This window comes from Meriones unguiculatus, chromosome 11, assembly GCF_030254825.1.
Source record: "Meriones unguiculatus strain TT.TT164.6M chromosome 11, Bangor_MerUng_6.1, whole genome shotgun sequence".
Taxonomy (NCBI): Eukaryota; Metazoa; Chordata; class Mammalia; order Rodentia; family Muridae; genus Meriones; species Meriones unguiculatus.
The window spans coordinates 8,949,575-8,969,998 of record NC_083359.1 but is presented as its reverse complement, the minus strand read 5'-3'; the positions used below and the strand labels follow the sequence as shown (position 1 = coordinate 8,969,998).

Below are 20,424 nucleotides of genomic sequence, written 5' to 3'. Positions count from 1 at the left end.
AGACTCTCCTATAGGTCAGTCTTCTGGAGGCATTTTCTCAATTAAGAGTCTCTCTTCCCGACGGCTCTAGCTTGTGTCTACAGTGAGTTCACTGACAACTCTACCTCAAAAGAAGAAAGGGAACTAGAGATAGCTCAGCATTAAGAGTATTTGCTGTGCCTGCAGAGGACTGGGGTCGGGTTTCAGCACCCACAGCAGAAGGATTCTTATCTAGCTTGTGCAGACACCAGACACACCTGGTGCACTTAGATACATTCAGGAAAAACACTCAAATGCATAAAATAAAACTAAAATTTAAAGTATGGTGGATTACTTAGTTGTTGTTTTTTTGGTTTTTTTTTTTGTTTGTTTGTTTGTTTGTTTGTTTGTTTTCCAAAATTCAGAAGCAAAATGAGGGCTTGGATGGGAAATGGCTCCGAGTGTGGATTCCTCTAAGTGTTATGCCCAGTTCATGAGACCCCCATAGTCTACCAGGAATCGAGTCTGCTGCAAATACATGAGGTTTTATTATATACGTGCTCGAGCCATGGGTCGCAAAAACTTCCTGCTTTTGCAGCCCCACAGTCTAGGGGAACAAGGTTTTCAAAGGGAAAAGAAAAAAAAAAAAACGTAAGCAGGGAGTTACATGCCTTGGCGTTACGTGATTGAGGATTGAGTAAGGGAATTTGACTTTTGAAATGATTGGTTTACTTTAGATGCCAAGACCATAAGCGCTTCTGGCTTGGCCATCTAGGCCTGTTTCCTAGCAACTATACCTCTAGTGGGCAGGAAAAGAATTCGGTAAAGCTGGTTTCTTTCCCCAGGTGGCCGGACATGTCTATACCTGGCTAGCCTTCCGCCTTCGTTCAGGCTTGTGCTTTAAAACAATACCAATACCAACTGATTTTTAATTCTTTGGTCTCTCAGTAGGAAAACAATCTGGGTGAGTTGAGAATGAAATTCAGTTCAGCCTGACTTAGTTAGCTGGTGCTAGGCCAAATTTTTGGAGTCCGACACCAGGTGGTTTCTTGCAGCTATATATAAGAACAGAACAATTTTGGACAAAAGTGTTCTGATGAAGTTAGCTCATTCCCATGTGTACAATAAAGCTCAAGATGTGTTTGCATTGAAACTTTTAAAACAAAAAAAGAAATGTGTACAGTATCCTGCAGGCCAGGAGAGGACACCAGACTTCATTATAAATGGTTATGAGCCACCAATGTGGTTACTGAAAATTGAACTCAGGACCTTTGGAAGTACAGCCAGTGTTCTTAACCTCTGAGCCTTCTCTCTAGACCTCTACATTGAAACTTTTTACAAAGTACATATGGCTTCTTCCATAAAGATGGGTACTGTTGACTCAGAAACAATGCCCAGGATAAGGGTCTAGGTTCAGTGAGAGACCTTGTCTCAAGGAGGACATTGGATGTTCTCTTCTGGCCTCTGCATGTGCAAGGCAAATGCACCTGCACACAGACATGCACACACACACACACAGAGAGAGAAAAATAAGCCCAGAACAAGTAAATGGAAATGTCTTGGGAGTGCAGTTAGTGAGCTGTTGTTATTGTTGCTATTCTGACCTGTGTTTCAGATTAGCAACTGAATCTATTTTCTGAGCATATGTGGACAACTTCCTGGTGACTGTCCACAAATTCCCACAATGTTGGAACTGCTTTAGCAGTTTAGATATGACACATTCTGTTCTAGAATGACTCTTGTCACCAGATACTGGTAACTAGATCTTGGACTTTGAAACCTCCAGAGATTTTAGATTTAATTCCTGTTTCTTTAAAAAGAAAAAGAGGAAGAGAGTTCTCTCAGTTGTTTTTTTTGTTAACCCTATGTTGAGTTAATCGAAATACAAATTGTCTTTTATCATGATTTACCACTTCTCGAGTCATGGTTTTGATTCATCTGTGACTTCACAGAGTTTCGCTGGCTGATTAGGTTTTTCAAGAGTGGAAAATGCATGTGTTGCTGTTTGTCACAGGTTCCGGAATGGCCTCTCAATGATGGCTCAGACACCAAACAACAGAGAGAGGTTTATTGAGCAGGAACTAACCAGTCCTGGCCATAATCTGTTCTCCAGAGCCAGACTATGACCTTGGTCTGCTCCTAAAGCAGGTTTTTGCATATAAAAACAACACAAAACAAAACAAACAAACAAAAACTATAAAAGGTAGCGACCAGGTAACAAAACTGTAACCAGGTGTAGGAAACAAACTGCAACTAGGTAACAATCAGGTAACAAAAAACACAACCAAGTATCCAGGTGTAGAAAGCAACAGTATCACCTCAGTTAGACTAGCTAGACAGAGCGTTTCTAACTGACCTTTAATTGATCGGTTCTGAAGTTGGGGGACTTCATAGAGTGTCCAGGTAGCAAAGTAGCAGGTGTTAACAGAGGAGCCATAATTATGCTAAGAACTAAAGTCGATCTCAACAGAGGGGCTATAGGTTTAAGCAGGTTACAACATTGTTGTTCCTAAAATAACAATAATTCTTTGAGACTTTGGAATGTATTTTGAGATTATTATGTTGTTCATCTTTTTTATTCTTTTGTTTGTTTGTTTGGTCTTTTTATTTTGTTTTGTTGTTTTATTTTATTTGTTTTGTTTTGTTTATTTTGTTTTGGTTTTGAGACAGGTTTCTCTGTGTAGCCCTGGCTGTCCTGCACTCACTTTGTAGACCAGACCAGGCTGGCCTGGTACTCACAGCCATCTGCCTGCCTGCGTCTCCCGGGCTGCTGGGATTAAAAGCATGCACTGCCACACCCAGCTTCTATTCTTCTATTTTTGAAGTGTTGTATATAGATTTCTCCTGTTGATGAATTTCTAGATTGCTTCTTATGCTTGAATAATCAGCTGCCTGCTAGACTGGCTTTTTGGGGTATCAGGAACCAAGGGGAAGGGGGTGCTGGCAATGGAGCCCACACAGAATCCCAGGAATCAGACTCTGGAGACCAGACTCAAAGGTGCAGATCTAACTTTATTATACAGTGTGACTGCCTTTAAATGATTGAAGAGCGATTAGACCATATCATGCCTCAAGCACCAACAACAATCAGGTTGGCGCGATTATAAGGAAATGTGGGAGATATGGGGGGCAAAGTCACCGTAGGAGACTTCCATGAAGAAGGGGGAGCAGTCACTGCCCTAGCCTCTGATCCATTTGGAGACTTTTAGTGTGCTAGGAGTCCCTAGTAGATCAACACTGTGTGCAGTGGATCAGGACCTTTCGCGGAGGAGAAGGAGTCACTGATGCTTCACTCGCCATTCCCTATGGGCCTCCAAAAGGCTTACCTCGACATTCCCCGCAGGTTTTAAAGAGCAGAAAAGGATATAGATTATCAAGCTGAGGCCACCAGAAACTTATACTTAATGTTACTGTCTTCAATTAATTTACCAAATATTCTTTTAGGTTTTTGTTTTGGTTTGGTTTGGTTTTCCGAGACAGGGTTTCTCTGTCTAGCCCTGGCTCTCCTGGACTCGCTTTATAGACCAGGCTGGCCTCAAACTCACAGAGCTCTCTGCCTCCCAAGTGCTGAGATCAAAGCCATGTGCCACCTCAGCCTGGCTTTAGTTAACTCTTATGTTTACTTCTTGGTACTCCCCTAGGGGCAAAGAAGGTTGCTATAAGCACTAGAAATAACTTGTTGACCTGATTTTCCTTCAAAATATGTTAGTCTTGGGACCACTTATTGTCTCTAGGTCTCATTGTTTCACAGTCAGAGATCACCAGGTGCTTCTGGCGCAGTTGAGACTCTATTTTGAAAAGTGTATGTCCTGTTGAATGTCCAAGATAATACCACTTCCCAGGCGGCTTCAGTCAGAGGCAGATAGGCATCATCCCATGTTTGTTTCTCATTAAAGTTGTTGCTCCACTGTTCTCAGTGGAGTTTGAGGGAAGAGAGGGAAGAAGTGTGAGCAGAGGTGTTTAGACAGGCTCTCTGAGAGCTCAGGATGGTTTCCTGAGTTAATGTAGCTGAGGATGACCTTGAACTTGGGACCTTCCTGCTTCTACCTCCCAAATGCTAGGCTAACGGGTGTGTGGTGGCAGCACCATGCCTCGTTAAGGGCAAGCCCTCTGCCAACTGAGCGATAGTCGTCTTTCCTTTGACTTTAGACAGGTAACTACCAGCAGCAGAAAGGACAGACATAAAGAATGCCAGAAAATAGAGCGTGCTAGAAAGTGCTGCTGTCCAGGAATTAAAGAGTTTTGGTTGTGGCACCACTGTGAATCAGCTGTGTCTCATTTGACAAATAATTTCTCCTCCCTGGGGTTTTTCTTTCCTCAGACATAAAATGAAATAAGATGATTATTTTACCTATTATCTCAGGAGACTCTTCTTCAGGATGAAGGAGGAAGAGACCTAAATATAGGAAGAAAAAAAAGACGAAGAAGTAAATCTTAACCTTTGATTTGATGTTGTTTCAACATATTGAACTTTGTTTCAATATATTACAACCTGGGACTTTGTTTCAATATATTACAACCTGGAACTTTGTTTCAATATATTACAACCTGGGAAGAGTTTATTCATTTCTTTTATTTTTTTTCAAGAGATAACTATTGATCTCTTACGTACAAGGATGCTGAGTATATGCCATGTAAACTTAAGTATCACGATCTTTTCTTGGGACTCATCTCCAAGCAAACCATTATTTCTAAACTTTTTATAAACGACATGGGTTAATGAGTAACTGCTCCATTTAACAGTGAACTTTTCCTCAATAATCCCTGTGGGTCTGAGAGTATAATTCAATATAGCATATATGTTTGTACACGTGAGACTGGGCTTGATCCTTAGCAACACAACACGTGCACACACATGCACGCATGCACATACACACACACACACACATGCACACACACACACTGGCAGCCAGGGCTACACAGAAAAACGCTGTCTCAAAAACTTGAGGCTGTCAAGGTAGCTCATCAGGTAAAGCTGACAACCTGGGCTTGATCCCTAGATCATGCAGTAGTAGAAGGAGAAAACTGACAAAACTGACCCCTGCAGGCTGTTCTCTGACCTTCGAGAACCTTGGCATGCATGTACCTGTGTTCACATACAAATAAATAAAATTAGTTATAATTTATGAGGGTGGCCACTTTGCCTGCAGAGGGCATTGGATCCCCTGGAACTGTACTTACAAATTTGTGAGACCCATGTAACAGACTCATATGGATGCTAGGAGTCAAATTTTGAAGAGCAGCAAGTGTTCGCAAGGCCTGAGACATTCTCCATCTCCAAATAAAGTCATCTTAGAAGTAGACTTGGGCCAAGCAGGACTTTAGATATAGCTCCACATGCCCTTGGACGGCAGGCAGACCCACCCACACTCTGATCTTTGGTCCTCTGGTCATAAAATGCATGCTCTGTTAGATTATCTCAAAGGTCCTTTTTACAACAACCTCTTTATTACTTCCCGGACAGAATAACTGACCTGCAAAAAGGTGTGTGCCTCACAAACAAAACCTAAGATACCCAGTTAAATTTGTGATTTACCTTAAATCTATTTTTAATGGTAAACAGTACTCTAATTTTTCATGGGATATAATTATCCTAAAAAGTTATTGATGATCAACCAGGTGGTGGTGGCAGCGGCCTCGACTTTAATCCCAGCACTTGGGAGACAGAGGCAGGCGGACGTCTATGAGTTCCAGGCCAGCCTGATTTACAGAGCAAGTTCCAGGACAGTCAGGGCTACACAGAGAAACCCTGTCTGGAAAAACAAAAACAAAACAAAAAGTTATTGACAAGCCATCTGAAGTTCACCTTTTTGCTTTGTTTTGTAAACAAGATCTTGCACTGTACCAGGCTGTTAACTCACTTGTAGGGTTAAGTAGCTTAAATCCACCACAGTCCTGTGTACCTCCACACCCCCCAGTCTTCCCAATGCTGAGATGAAAGGCTCCACCCACCGCTGCCGCCGTGCCTGGCCTGAAATTTGAATTTTAGCTGGTACTTAGTATGCTTAATTCCTCCCCCATTTTATTTTCTTGCCAGTGCTTGGGGTTTACCTGTGTCCTTGGTGTTTCACAGATGTTAGGCAAATGGCCCATCCCTCCCACCTATTTTTTCTCTCTCTGTCTTTTGTGTGTGTGTGTGTGTGTGCATGTGCTTGTGTGTATACAGTGGAGTGCTACAGCACATGTGTGGAGGTAGAAGGCCAGTGCAGGAGCCAGTTCTCTCCACCCTGGTCAGGGGCAGCAGCAAATGCTTTTCTCTCCTAGGCCATCTTGCTGGCTCCACCTGTCTTTTATCGACTTAGTTTGAACCAGATTGTGCATATCAAATTACTGCTTACTTTGCTATTTACCTATTAAATAATTTCCCAGAATTCAGGGAGGAAAGTTACTGGTGACCTACTTCCTGGAACTGGCAGCCAAGACTGCTGCACCTGACACGTCTCTTATCACTTCATCACTGACCCTTGCCACATAATTTTTTATATGTGTAATATGCCTTGGTAGACATTTTCTCTGATCTTTCACTATTTTATCATCTTTTCAAATTTTCAAATCACTTAAACAGGGGCTGCCAAGATGGCTCAGCAGGTAACTTGCTACCAAGCCTGATGACCAGAGTTCAGTTACTGAAACCCATATGACGGGAGAGAACTGACTCCCCCAAGCTGGCCTCTGACCCCACAGCCACGCACACACAACAGGCTACAGTAGTGGCTCAATTGGTAGAATGCCTGTTTAGCATGCACAAAGCCCCGGGTTGAATCCCAAGTATCACATAAAACCAGGTGTGTTGGTGCTTTCCTGTAATCCCCGCACTTGGGAGGGAGGCAGAAGGAGCAGAAGCTCAAGTTCCAAGTCAGCATGAGACGCAAGACGAGCCCCTGTCTCTGAAAGAAAAAGCAACAGCAGAGATGAGACCTTGCCGCATTGCCCAAGCCAGTCTGGAGCTTTCCGTCCTTCTGCCCTACTTTCCCACACAGCTGGAAATATAGGCATAAAACAGCGCATGCCTGGGTTTATGAGAGCATTTTTAATGCTCTGTTTTAAATTTTTTTGTGTGTGTATTCACTGTGTGCGCGCACATGTGCTAGGACTTTCGTGAAAGACAAGAGAAGGACTTCCCAGAGGTGGTTCCCACCTTCCCCCTGCAGTGAGTTTCCAGCTGCTTCAGCTGTCTCTGCCTTCCATCTCACCGTGGGGGTGCTGGGGCCATGGCTGCTCGCTACCACACCTTGGGTAGTTGGCTTGCTTCAACTTGGGTCCTGGGGATTGAATTTAGGTCTCAGGCTTGTGTAGAGAGCCTGCTGAGCCACTTCCCTGCTCCTAAATGTGCTGTTTTAATTCTGATGTCTTCCACCAAAAAAGTGGTCATATGTAGCGCTGTCAAGTGAGACCCAGCAATTCTATTGCCTGCTGTTCTTCAAGCTGCTTGCCAGATTCTGACGAGATGAAACGGCAGTGCTCTAAGGGGCACGCCTGCTTCTAACGCAGAGGAGCGCAGGCGTTGAACCCGGGGCTCAGCGTGTTAGACGAATGACCTGCTGCTTGGGCTCCCTCCTACCCTAGAGTTGTCTTTGGTGTCATTTTATTCCTTTCCCTAGCATTATTTTGCTGCCAACTCTAGCAGTCTTCTTTAATGACTGCTGTTGCTCTTTGTTGTGTTCCATTTGCCTACCTTCTACTACCTTTGGGCTAGGCTGTTGTAGTTGCCCAAATATTCTCCACTTCCCCAATTTATTCCTCCAGGTTAGTTTCTCAAGGCACACCTGACCTGGCTAATCCCCTGTTGATACCTCCTCATAATTCCTCCTTGTACACCATTTGTCTATAACAGGGCAGGTGCCACATACCCAAGCAAACTGAATTTGCTGTTCTCAAAACAGCTGCACCCCTACCCCCAGGCCCCACCTGCCTCAGTACCCCTTAGTCTGGCTAGCTTTCTCTGCTAGAATTCCAGCCTCTTGTCAGAAGGTCTTTTCATTCCACTCCAGCAAAGCTTCCTGCTTCATGAGGCTAGGTATGTGTTTTTATTCTCTGCTTTGGTGCTGATGATAAACCCTGAGGCCTGTTCCCGCCCCGCTGCACACACTCTCCTCCTGAACTGTGCCTCCAGCCCATGACACTGTGTTTGATCTGAACTCCAGAAGCTCCTCTCCTCCTGCTCTAAACATCCATAGCATTTGGTCACTTTTTCTTGTAATCCTCTCTCTTTCAGAGATTTTGTTATTTGAAAGCTTTGCTGGTTCTTCTGTCTGTTCTGGTTCCCTTGGTTCATCTCTCACAATGCCTTAGCAGCTCAGTCAAGCCCAAATACGGGAGCACATTTCCAGGTAAAGCCTTCCTGTTTCTCTCTTGCTCTCTTAGAGATTGCAGTGAATGGCACCCAGACTGCCTGGTGCCGACAACTCAACAGTTGGGAATTTGAAAGAATTCAGGGCCCATGTTCCCTGGCTTTCTATCTTGCCTCATTTCTTTGGATCATAATGATACTTCAAGTGCTTGTCAAAATAAAAACATTAAAATTGGCTGGGGCCGGTGGGGGCAACACGCCTTTGATCCCAGCACTCAGGAGAGAGAGGCACGTGGATCTCTGAGTTTGAGGACAGCCAGGACTACACAGAGAAACACTGTCCAGGAAAAAAGATCTGAAATAAAAAATGAAGAAAATAGCTGGGTGAGGCGGTGTGTGCCTGTTATCCCAGCACTCAGGGAGGCAGAAGCAGGGGAATTTTTGTGAGTTCAAGGCCAGCTTGGTCTACAAAGCAAGTCCAAGACAGCCAAGGCTACACAGAGAAACCCTATTTTGGGAAAAAAAATTGAAGAAAATAAAAATTGTAGTATAACATGTTTGAAATCCGTTGTTTAGGCTGACAGAGATGGAAGGATCGGGAGTTCATGCCACCCTCTGCTAGCTAGAGAGCTCTAGGCCACTCTGCCATAAAGAAGGCCCTATCTTAACAAAACAACAACAACAAAAAAATCAGAAATGCCCTCTTTGATAAAGTGACTGTAATTTTGGTTTTATTAAAATGAAGAATTTAGCCAGGCATGGTGGTGCTTTTGTCCCAGCACTTGGGAGGCAAAGGCAGGTAGATCTCTGTGAGTTCAGGGCCAGCCTGGTTGGCAGAGCTAGTTCTAGGTCAGCCAAGGCTACACAGAGAAACTAGAAAGGAGGAGGAGGAGGAAGAAAAACAAGAAGGAAGAGGAGGAAGTGGAGGAGGAGGAAGAAGAAGAGTTTACACAGGGATGTGGCTCACTTGAGCATGCTTGCCTAGCGTGGGCAAGGCTCAGTGTTGCATCCCTAGTAGGGCATAAAGGAGATGACACAGCTATACCTTAATCCCAGCAACTGGGAGGAGGAGGCAGGAGGCTTACAAGTTCACCAGCATCCTCATGTACATAATAAATTCAAAGCTAGGCTGGCCTGCAGGAGCCCTTATCTCTAAATAGAGCCCTGGCTATATCCTGGAACTAGCTCTTTAGAACGTATTTCTCAACTCTGGAGAATCCCAGCAAGTTAGGTCTGTCTGGCCAATGAGAACAGAAAAGTCATGACAGAAGGAACTTAATTTTCAGTCTGATCACACAGGGCAGAAGGGGGAGATGAAGCATCTCTCCCTTCTTGGGGCCACTAGCATGCGCCCCTGGGCAAGGGGAGGGACGTGCAGAAAGAAGCGGTCTTGGTCAGGTTGTGGTCTGCTTAGTCATTGGCTGTCTCCATCCTAGTTGTGCTTGGTGACTCCTGAGAGACTCTGATCTAGTTCCCATGAGATGACTGTGTCAGGGAAGGGGTACTGCCTTTGTTTCCACTTCAATCTTGCCTTCAGTCTTGAAGGGAATCTGAGATGGTTTTGATCAATTTAGGGCAAAGCAACTTTGTATCACCCATTGTTGGACATAACCCGTCCCCGGCCCCCACCCCACCTCCTATAACAAATCCAGACCCTTGTAACTGCTGTGTAGATGCTTTGCCACTGAACTATATCTGCAGCGCCCCCCCTCGTGAGTTATTAGGGTGCATGCTTGTGAAGCTGAAATCCAAGGAGACCGTTACAGAGGAAGATAGAGAGAGATATAAGGCTCAAGTCTACTCAGATGAGTGGTTCGTTTGTTTGCTTGCTTGTATGCTTGCTTTTCTGAAACAGGGTTTCTCTGTGTAGCCCTGGCTGTCCTGGAACTGGCTCTGTAAACCAGGCTGGCCTCCAGCTCACAGAGACCCACCTGCCTCTGTCCCCTGAGTGCTGGGATTAAAGGCATGTGCCACCACACAAACATACACACGAGTGCAAACACACCAGGCTGAGGAGTGTTAACAAAAGCAGATTCTAAGTCCTGTTACATCACTGTCACTCTCTTTGTGGCAAACAGGATGAGGAAGAGAGGTTAAACACGGGCAACTGCATCTTAAATCAGCCCTTGGGGGTGGGGGGTCAAGGCAAGCAGAATGCAAACGTTTTTGGAATGAGTTCATTAAATAGGTTCATTTCTGTTCTATCCACATGTTATTGGGGTGCTATGCTGGAAATGGATAGTTCACATTTTGAATTTTTCCACCATGTCACTACTCATTGAATAAATTCACAAGACCTCAGTGACAGCAGTTTGCTAGATAACCCCACCTACTTTAGTAATCAGGCCAAGACAGGTTCACAGACATTCACTGTGTAGCTCTGGCTGGCCTGCAACTCTTTTTATAGACCAGGCTGGCCTCAAGATCACAGAGATCCTCCTGCCTCCAGAGTGCTGGAATTACAGGCATGCATCACCATGCCCAGCTTTTTCCTTGTTTTTATTTTGTATGTGTGCAGGTGTTTTGCCTGCATGTATATCTATGCACCACCTGTGTGCAGTGCCTGAGGAGGCCAGAAGAGGTCATCGGATCCCTTGGCACTAGAGTTACAGAGGGTTTTGAACCACCATGTCAGTGCTGGGACCGCCTCTCTGGTCCTCTGAAAGAGCAACCAATACTCTAAACCACTGAGCCATCCCTCCAGCCCCAAGATGGCTCCCTTTCTTCTCCCAGGGCTAAGTCATTTATCAGCCTGTGCCAGATGGGGTGTACCTAACAGATGGTGGTTTGCTAGTCCACCCTGAGCTGCAGTCATCCTCCTCCTTTAAAACCGACTCAAGGGGCTGGAGAGATGGCTCAGTGGTTAAGAGCACTGTCTGCTCTTCCAAAGGACCCGGGGTTCAATTCCCAGCACCCACATGGCAGCTCACAACTGTCTGTAACACAAATTCCAAGGGATTTGACACCTTCACACTAATGCACATAAAATGAAAATTAAATAAATTATTTAAAAAAAAAACGACTCAAAAGTTACTTGTAACCTGGAGTCTCTTAAGACAAGGCACAGCCAGAAAAACCACGGTTTTATACAATGTGGAGTAGCATAGGGCAGAGCACAGCCTGTCTCAACACCACACTAAACAGCAAACTGTGAAGCAAAATTTCCTGCAGGAGCTCTGCAAACCTTGTTGCAACAACATGCAGGATGTCTCTGAGAAGGAGGAGCAAAGGCTACCAATTTCTATGCTGTGCTATTACTCAAACACAAGGCCTCTGCAGTCAAAGAAAAGCCAGCAGTGGTGGCTCATGCAATCCCAGCAGAGGCAGAGGCAGAGGCAGGTGGATCTCTGAGTTCTAGGAAACCCAGGGCTACACAAAAAAACCTTATCATGGAAAAAAAAAAAAGGAGAGAAAGAAAGAAAGAAGAAAGAAAGCCAAAGAAAGCTCAGGGCTCTACCAGAGTTTGGACATCTTTTCTCACTCATACAAATGTCTCACGTCTACAAGCCTCAGCAGTATTTACATATATGTAGAGCAGAAACAGGGTCCCAATGCTCCAGTCTGAACTAACTACTAACTGGCACAACCCACTTGTCTGCCAGGTCTTATCTTCCTTCTAGTTTTACTATCATAGGAGAAGGTAAGTGGTCATTAACCCTCCTGTATCAGCCTGTAGACGCTGAGGCATGCTTGCAAGGATAAGGCCCTATGACCTTCAGACAATGTGAAGGGAATATTTCCCAAAGGGCCAAACACGTGATCTCCTGGCCCATTTTGCATCTTCAGAGAAAGGAAATGGCCACTTCTTTAAAAAGATTTATTTATCATGTGTACAGTGTTCTGACTACATGTACTCCTGCATGCCAGAAGAGGGCATCAGATCCCATTAATAGATGGTGGTTGCTGGAAATTTAACTCGGAACCTCTGGAAGAGAAGCCAGTGCTCTTCACCTCTGAGCCATCTCTCTAGCACCAAAAAAAAAAAAAAAAAAAAAAGTCATTTTATGATTCCACTTGTGAGGCTGAAGCCCTGTGTAGAAAAGGGTCTCTTGAGACATTTAATCTGTCTAGGTTTTTAAATTGCTTGAAAATGGGGCCCTTATCAGAGCAGATGCTTCATAAATGTGTTAATTTTTTTTAACCCTCTTTTTTTGTTGTTGTTTTTTGAGACAGGTTTTTTTTCTTTTAAAGACTTATTTATTTTACATATATGAACATCCTGTTTTCATACACACCTGAAGAGGGAATCAGATTCTATTACAGATGGTTGTGAGCCACAATGTGGTTGCTAGGAATTGAACTCAGGACCTCTGGAAGAACAGCCAGTGCTCTTAACTGCTGAGCCATCTCTCCAGCCCAAGGTTTCTCTTTGTAATAGCTCTGGCTGTCCTGGAACTTGCTCTGTAAACCAGGCTGACCTCAAACTCACAAAGACCCCACCTGCCTCTGCCTCCTGGGTGAGTGCTGAGATGTAACGCTCTTTCGTTACACCTCTCAGGTCATGTTTCTGCTTCACCTGTTCACTGATTCCATTGCTTTCTTTTCCTCCCTGCGTTTATCTCACTCTAGACTGGTGGTTCTCTACCTTCCTAACACTGTGACCGTTTAATACAGTTCATGTTGTGGTGACCCCAATCATAAAATGATTTTGTTGCTACTTCTTTACTGTAGTTTCGATACTGTTATGAATCATAATGTAATGGCTAAGAAACGTGTAACCAGCCATTTGAAAAATGCAGATTAGCCAGGTGGTGGTGGCACACACCCTTCATCACAGGTTGTTCAGGAGGCAGAGGCAGGCAGATTTCTGTGAGTTTGAGGCCAGCCTGGTCTACAAAGCGAGTCCAGGACAGCCAGGGCTACACAGAGAAGCCTTGTCTCAAAACAACAACAAAAAGAATCATAATGTAAATATCTGATATGCATGATATCTGAGATGTAACCCCAAAGGGACCAGGACCCCGGGGGTTGAGAACCGCTGCTCAACACCCCACAGAAGTTGCTGAGCCCTGCTTTCAAATGTTGTCTCCAACCTTTTAGCTTGCATTTCCCTGGTTCTGTGCTCCAGCAGGAACATTGCAGGATGGCCTCAGGATGGAGAGACAGTCCTTGCCTCCCTGAATGATCCCTTGGTGGGGAGGGGCCAACTGCCGGGCCCTAGCCAAGCTTGCAGGCCCTGCCAAAGCAGTTACACTGAACCCTACTGACCTTTGCCCACTTTAGATGTCAAAGGAAGTCATTAAGTTTAGAACTGTGCCTGAAGTGTGTGGAGGAAGGGCAGCTGATTCTGCCAGCTCTGTGCTACACAAGCCACAAGACCAAATAAGGGTGTATGAACCACTTCCATCTGTACTAGAGTTCAGAGTGCAGTGTGCAAAAGTGGGACTTGGTTCTCAGGGAGATAAGCTGTTACCTAACTGTGCTGGAGCTGTGCTGCAGCATCCGCTTCCGCTGGGGCTCTGCGGCGGGGGAGATGGCCCGAGCCTCCTCTTGCCAGTGGAGGGTAGGGGCCTCCTTTCCTGTGTCTAGTGACTGGAGGGCTCTTCTACACCACAGATTTCCCAGAGTGTTTCCGTGGTACTGCTGAGGTACTGTAAAAGGTACCAGGAAAGGGGGAAAAAAGTACCAGTGAGTCATTAGAATGTGTGGGGAAGGTCAGAGTTTGAGGATATTCCACTATTAGAAAAGCAAGCGTCACAGACTGAGGCCAGCTTTGTTTACTGAAGACAGAGGTCCAGGGTGGAGCTGGGAGTCTGGAGCATTTTCCTGTAGTGCTAACACGGTTGGCTAAGTCCACCCTCTCCCCACCCCCAAGGCCTTGTCAAACCCTAGGCCTAGTCACAGTCGGCTTCCTGGTTGCCAGAAATACTGTCTTCCTTCTCAGAGGCCTTCCAAGCCCTCATCTCTATCAGCTGCTGCTGTGCCTCATCAAACACTGCCATCTAGCTGCTCAGGCCACCAGCCAGTCACACTGCCACCCTGACTTGGAATTCCTGACCTCTTAGCTCCTCTCTCCTCAGCCCCACTCAGTGCTAAGCACCCTGAGAGAATGAACAGTGACCTACATCCATGTTTGGTCCCGAAACACCCCTGCATGCATGGCACATAAGCATGTGCTTGGTCCATGTCAGTGAAATGCACACTAAATTTGTTCTCAGAGTCCTGGCCTGATGTCTTGGGGTCCCTTGCACCCTTATCTCCAGATGCCCGCTGGCTGTCTGAATAACCCATGTCTCAGGCTCACTCTGCTACCTGCGTTCTACCTCAGGGCTTCTGTGCCATCGCAGACCTCGATCATCCAAGTGAACTTAGCCCTGAAGTCTGGGGAGCAAACAGGCCACAGAGAGAAATATGCCTTCTGTGTAAAGGTGCTTTTCTTATAGCTTTTTAGAGCCCTCCCCTTATCCCGTCGGATCTCACAAGCCACGTCCATAAGAGGGCTGAATCAACAAAACCACCCTCCTTCCTGCAGATTACACTGAGTGTGGCTCTCAGTCGAGGCTCTGCTTTCTGGGAAGCCGAGGCCTGGTTATCTGGGGACTTCGGTCTACTGAGAGCCGTTCATTTGGAAGCTCTCCCACTGGCTTGTCTTGTTTTGAAAATACAATTTCTTTTCATCTTTCTATCCCTCTTTCACACGAGAGAGTTACTCTTTACGAGAAGACAATCAAAGTTTAGGTACGGGGGCTCCTTCCAGCGTACACATTAACATTCCATACCTTGGGTGTGTCCTCACTTTTATTCTGCCCAAAAATCTGTTATCTTGTCAAGCCACTACTCAAGAAGTTAGAGAAATTGCCCCCTGGTGGTGAAGCTGCAGAACTGCCAGCTCCTTGGTAACTGTTAACTATGGCCCTTTAGCTTCTCTGTCTTTAATATAACTTTATTACAAGTATAAGATCAGAGGGCACACAAATTGCCTCACAGTGAGAGACCAAAAGATTAAAAATCAGCAGTTATTATTAAAGTTTAAGGCCTGAACTAAGGCTAGCTAGATGGAGAAGTCCAGTAATGTCCTGAGGGGAAGGACCGCCTTACTGCATTCTTTCCCCACCCACTAGAGATACAGTTGCTAGGAAACTGGCCCACCCAGGGACACCAGGTCATTAATGGTTTGGGGACCATCCTATAGCCAGTCAATTCAAAATGTAGCATTTTGACCAATAGATGCTTGCCAGGCAGGAATCACCCCTCTCTTGGGCATTCTGGGAGGGACCAGAATCTTTAAATCACCCAACTAACCTGGGCACGGGGCTCTCGGCTCTCACCGCTTCGGCGGTGGGGAGTGATTTGTATAAAAAGAACCTCATGTATTTACAGCAGAGTCTATTTATTCCTGGTCTTTTGGGGTTCATGAACCGGGCAGAACAACAGTAGCCATTTAAACTCTGCCTGTACCCTGCTCCACAGGCATCTTGCTTTAATTTTGCATTCCTTTCATTCTTTCTGAGAATCAGAAAAAAATACATTCTATTTTGATAGTTTGCATTCTGTCCTTGTAAACTGCCTGTTTTACTTAAACAGTCTTTTTTTTCTCTCTTTTAATGCAGGCTGGCCTCAAAGTTGCAATCGTTCTGCCTCAATCTTCTGAGCCTATATGTGCACAGCACCACATCAGCCTCCAGCAATTTTTAAGACTTTTAAGTTTTCATTAGCATATATTAATCATACATACTAACCGGTTTCATTTTTACATTTTCAAACATGTATACGATGTATCCTTTTCATAGTCAGCCTCTGTGACCCTCTCTTTTGTCAACTCTCCCTTTCCACTGCTTCTCTTTCTTCCCAGCTATTCCTCCTCTTAAGCTCATGTCTTGCTTCTCCTTTTGTTTGTGTGTTTGACTCAGTGAGTTTACTCAGGATTGTTTTTAGGAACCTGGATGACAGGTTATTTATAGGAATATTGGGCCCTTGCCAGTGCCTACACCACTGAAAAATATGTCTCTCCCTCTCTAGAGCCTCCTGGGTGGGTGTGGCCTGAGGAGCCCAGCTTTAGTCAGGTTCCCACTGCCGAGAGATTAGGAGCGCAACCTCAGGCTGCGCGTGTGATGGCCCCGCGCCTTTGATCTCAGCACTCAGGAAGGAAGCAGAGGCAAGCTGATCTCTACAGGTATGTCTACACAGAGCTCCAGTCCAGCAGTAACTGCTTAGTCATTGCCTCAAAGTAAAGAGATAGATAGGCAGAAAGACAGACAGATGCAGTGTCCAGGTCATGCCAGGACAACAACTCTTTTTTTTTTAAGAGTTTTAAAAATGTGTGTGAGTGTGTGTGTGTGTGTGTGTGTGTGTGTGTGCGCGCGCGCGTGCGTGCACGTGTATACAAGTACCTGTGGAGGGCATCGGACCCCATAGAACTATAAGCAATTGTGAGCTGTCTAACGTGGGTTCAAGGAACTAAACTCAAATCTTTCAAAAGAGCAGAAAATACATTATGGACTACCAAGTCATCTCTCCAGCCCCCTTAATAAGACTTACTTTTTTTAAAATTTTCATCTTTATTATTATTATTTTCTTTTTCTTCTTCATACTTATTACAGTTTATTCAATTTGTATTCCAGCTGTAGCCCCCTCCCTCATCTCCTCCTAATCCCATCCTCCCTCCTCCTTCTCCCCCATGCCCTTCCCCAGGTCCACTATAGGGGAGGACCTCCTGCCCCTCCATCTGCCCCTAGCCGGTCAGGTCTCCTCAGGACTGGCTGCCCGTAATAGACTGTTAAAGACTCTTTGGGTGGTGATACACATTGCCGTTCCCTTGACGGCTGTGCGTGCACAGCCCTGACCTGACAGTGTGGCTTTTGGGGACCCCTCAAGACCAAATGATTGTAAAATGTCGACTAATTGCTGCTGAATATAATTGAAAGAAAATAGGAAGATGGCAGCAAATCTTTCAGGACAAGGGGCTGGAGAGATGGCTCAGTTCAATTCCCAGCACCAACATGGCACTCGAAATCATCTGTAATTCCCAGTTCCAGGGGACTTCATGCTCTCTATGGCTTCCTCGTGGACCAGGCACACACGTGCACAGACATTCACAAAGCCAAATACTTATACATATAACATAATAAAAGCCTTTTTAAATGAAAAAAATAGAAAATAATATTTTACTCAGCCATACCTTTATTTCCAGCAGAGGAGACAGAGGCAGGTGCATCCCTGTGAGTTAAAAGACAGCTTAGTGGGAATACCATAAGAATACCAAGCTACACAACCATAACATATATACAGAGGACCTAGATCAGACCCACACAGGATCCCTGATTGTGGGTTCAGACTCTGTGAGACCCTATAAACTCTCTTAGTTGATTCTGTGGGCAGTTTTCTTGTGGTGTTCTTAACCGTCTGGCCCCTTCCTCTCTGTCTTCCACAGGATTTCCTGAACTCCGCCTAATATTTGCATCTGTTCCTATTAATTGATGAAATTTATGAAAATTATGCTAGGCTCCTGTCTGTAAGAATCATTAGAAATCATTTCATTAACTTTTATTGGGTGTGTTTGTGTGCATGTGGCAGGGGTCCTGTTTTGTTCTATCCTAGGTCTCTGGGCTATCAAGACTTTCATTCCTAAAAAATAATAATAAAAAAAAAAGACAGCTTAGTTAGTCTCTATAGTAAGTTCCAGGACAGCCAGAGTTATATAGTGACTCAAATAAAAGCAAAAACTAAGAATATTTGAGGGTGGACAGGTTGTCCTAGCAGGTAAAGATGTCTCCTGCTAAGCTTGATGATCTGAATCCCATCTGGAGAACCAGTGGAAGGAGAGAACCAATCCCACAGTTTCTTGTTAACCTCCACATGTACACCATGGCAGGAACTCATGCATGCATGAATACATACATGTGTGCATCCACACAAAATACATAAATGAAGTGCAGCTTTTTAGAAGAAGGGGGGTTTCTCGTTGTTGATGTTGTTGCTTCAGGTTTTTTCGAGATAGAGTTTCTCGTGTAGTAGCCTTGACTGTCCTCAAACTCACAGCAGTCCACCTGCCTCTTCATCTCCAGGTGCTGGGATCACAGGCGTGTACCACTGCACCTGGCTGAAAAAAGGATGTTTTAAATAGTCCTCACACTCCTTTGGGCACAGCCTTAGAAGTTAAGCCTTTTGTTCATTTTTCCTCTGGTGCCTCTTTCAGGAAACAACACAGGATTATCTGGGCAGGAGAGTCTGAGTCAGAATGTTAAGGCATCACCTTGCATTTAGTCATGGAAATTTTTAGGAATTCAAAGCTCAATAACTTTGTTGCCCCTCCCTGGAGGCTTCCAGAAATCTGAACTTGCATAGTAACAAATTATGAGGGTACTGCTTTAGAATACCTGTCTGCTGGGGCTAGGCTGCTGCTCTTCCAGAGGACCTGGGTTTGATTCCCAGCACCGGCATGGTAGCTTACAGTCGTCTGTAACTCCAGTTCGGGAGATCAGATACCCTCTTCTAGCTTCCATGTCACCAGGCACATGTGTGGTTCACACACAGACAGACAAAACATTCATACATTTTCGGAACAAAACCTGCCTGTTCCTAAATCAATCACCCATTTATTTTTGGTTTTGGTTTTGTTGTTTGTTGCTGTTGTTTGGTTGGTTAATTAGGGTTTTGGTTTTTTTAAGAGTTTCTTGGTGTAGCCCTGGCTGTCCTGGAACTCACTCTGAAGACTAGCTGGCCTGGAACACACAGAGATCCACCTGCTTCTCCCTCCCTGAGTGCTGGAATTACAGGCATGGGCCACCACCACTGGCTTTTTTTTTTTTTTTAAGAGAAAAACTTTTAAAGCTGAGGGTCTGCTTGTCTCCTGGTGATGTATGTCCCTGTGACTTTAAGGAAGAGAGTTAGTTACAAGTATAAATTTATAACCTTTTGTTTGCTTAATAAAAGTAGAACATACTTTATTATAATACTCTATTTATTTAATCTTTTTTATTCTCATAGAGTACATTTTCTCATCAATCCCTACTAGAGGAAATATTTTGTTACTTGCAGTTTTTAATTTTGTGGACAGATTATTTGAGGATAAATAAAGCACATTAAAAATTAAGTCTGTTTGGAATTGATGATATTTTTGTCTATTAAGGAGATCTTTTCCTTAAATGGAACTTTTCTCAATTTGTAAGTACTCCTAGCTTCCCTTTCTAGAACTTAAAACCCATGATGTAAGATCAATACCTCCTATTTTAAACTTTGCCTAGGACATGTAAGCATCAGAAGCTGCTATTGTTGTACCCAGATCTTGAGACCCCAAAAGACCACCAGAATTCGAGTCTGTTGCAAAACACATGAGGATCTTTTTATTACAAGCTTGAGCCTGGGTCGCAGCAACCTCCCTGGTGAAGAGGAGGAGTATGGCCGGGCGGTCTAGGGGAACAAGGTTTTTAAAGGAAAAAACCGCAAGCAGGGAATTACATGCCATGGCATTACATAATTGGGTAAGGGAAATTGGCTTTTGAAATGACTGGCCTACTTTAGGTGCCAAGACCATAAATGGTTCTGGTTCTGGGTGGGTTTCCTAGCAACTGTATCTCTAGTGGGCAGGAAAAGAATAAGGTGAGGCTAGTTCCTCCCGGCAGGTGGCTGGACATGTCTCCACCTAGCTGGCCTTCATTCAGGCTTGAGCTTTAAACCAATACCCCCCCAAACAAACAAACAAACAAACAACCCTAATATTTAGTTCTTTGGTCTCTCACTATCAACTGAACAGATAGGGAAGTCTCCAAAGATTAAACACTGTCCAATTTTCTGCAAAGCCTTTATGATTGAATAATGAGTAGACTTTCTCTCTGTCCAATATTTCTGGTGCAGTAATTTTTAATTGATAAATCTGCAGTAATTTTTAATTGATAAATCTGCCAGGTAATGGTGGACAACGCCTTAAATCCCAGGGCTCAGGAGAGAGAGGCAGGTAAGTGTGAGGCCAGCCTAGTCTACAGAGCAAGTTCCAGGGTAACCAGGGCTACAGAGAGAAACTCTGTCTCAGGAAAAAAAAAAATCCGGGTGTGGTGGCACACACCTTTAGTCCCAGCACTTAGGGAGGCAGAGGCAGGTAGATTGCTGTGAGTTTGAGGCTAGCCAAAAGTACAAAGAGAGTCTAGGACAGCCAAGGCTACACAGAGAAATCCTATCTCAAAAAAAAAATATATATATAGAGAGAGAGAGAGAGACAGACAGACAGACAGACAAAGACA

General features: G+C 44.6%; 1 protein-coding gene across 6 annotated transcripts in view; it reads left to right on the top strand.

Annotated features, from left to right (window-relative positions):
• Pigl (phosphatidylinositol glycan anchor biosynthesis class L) overlaps positions 1-20,424 on the top strand; it is a 59,600-nt gene that overhangs the window by 24,320 nt on the left and 14,856 nt on the right. The window lies entirely within an intron of this gene.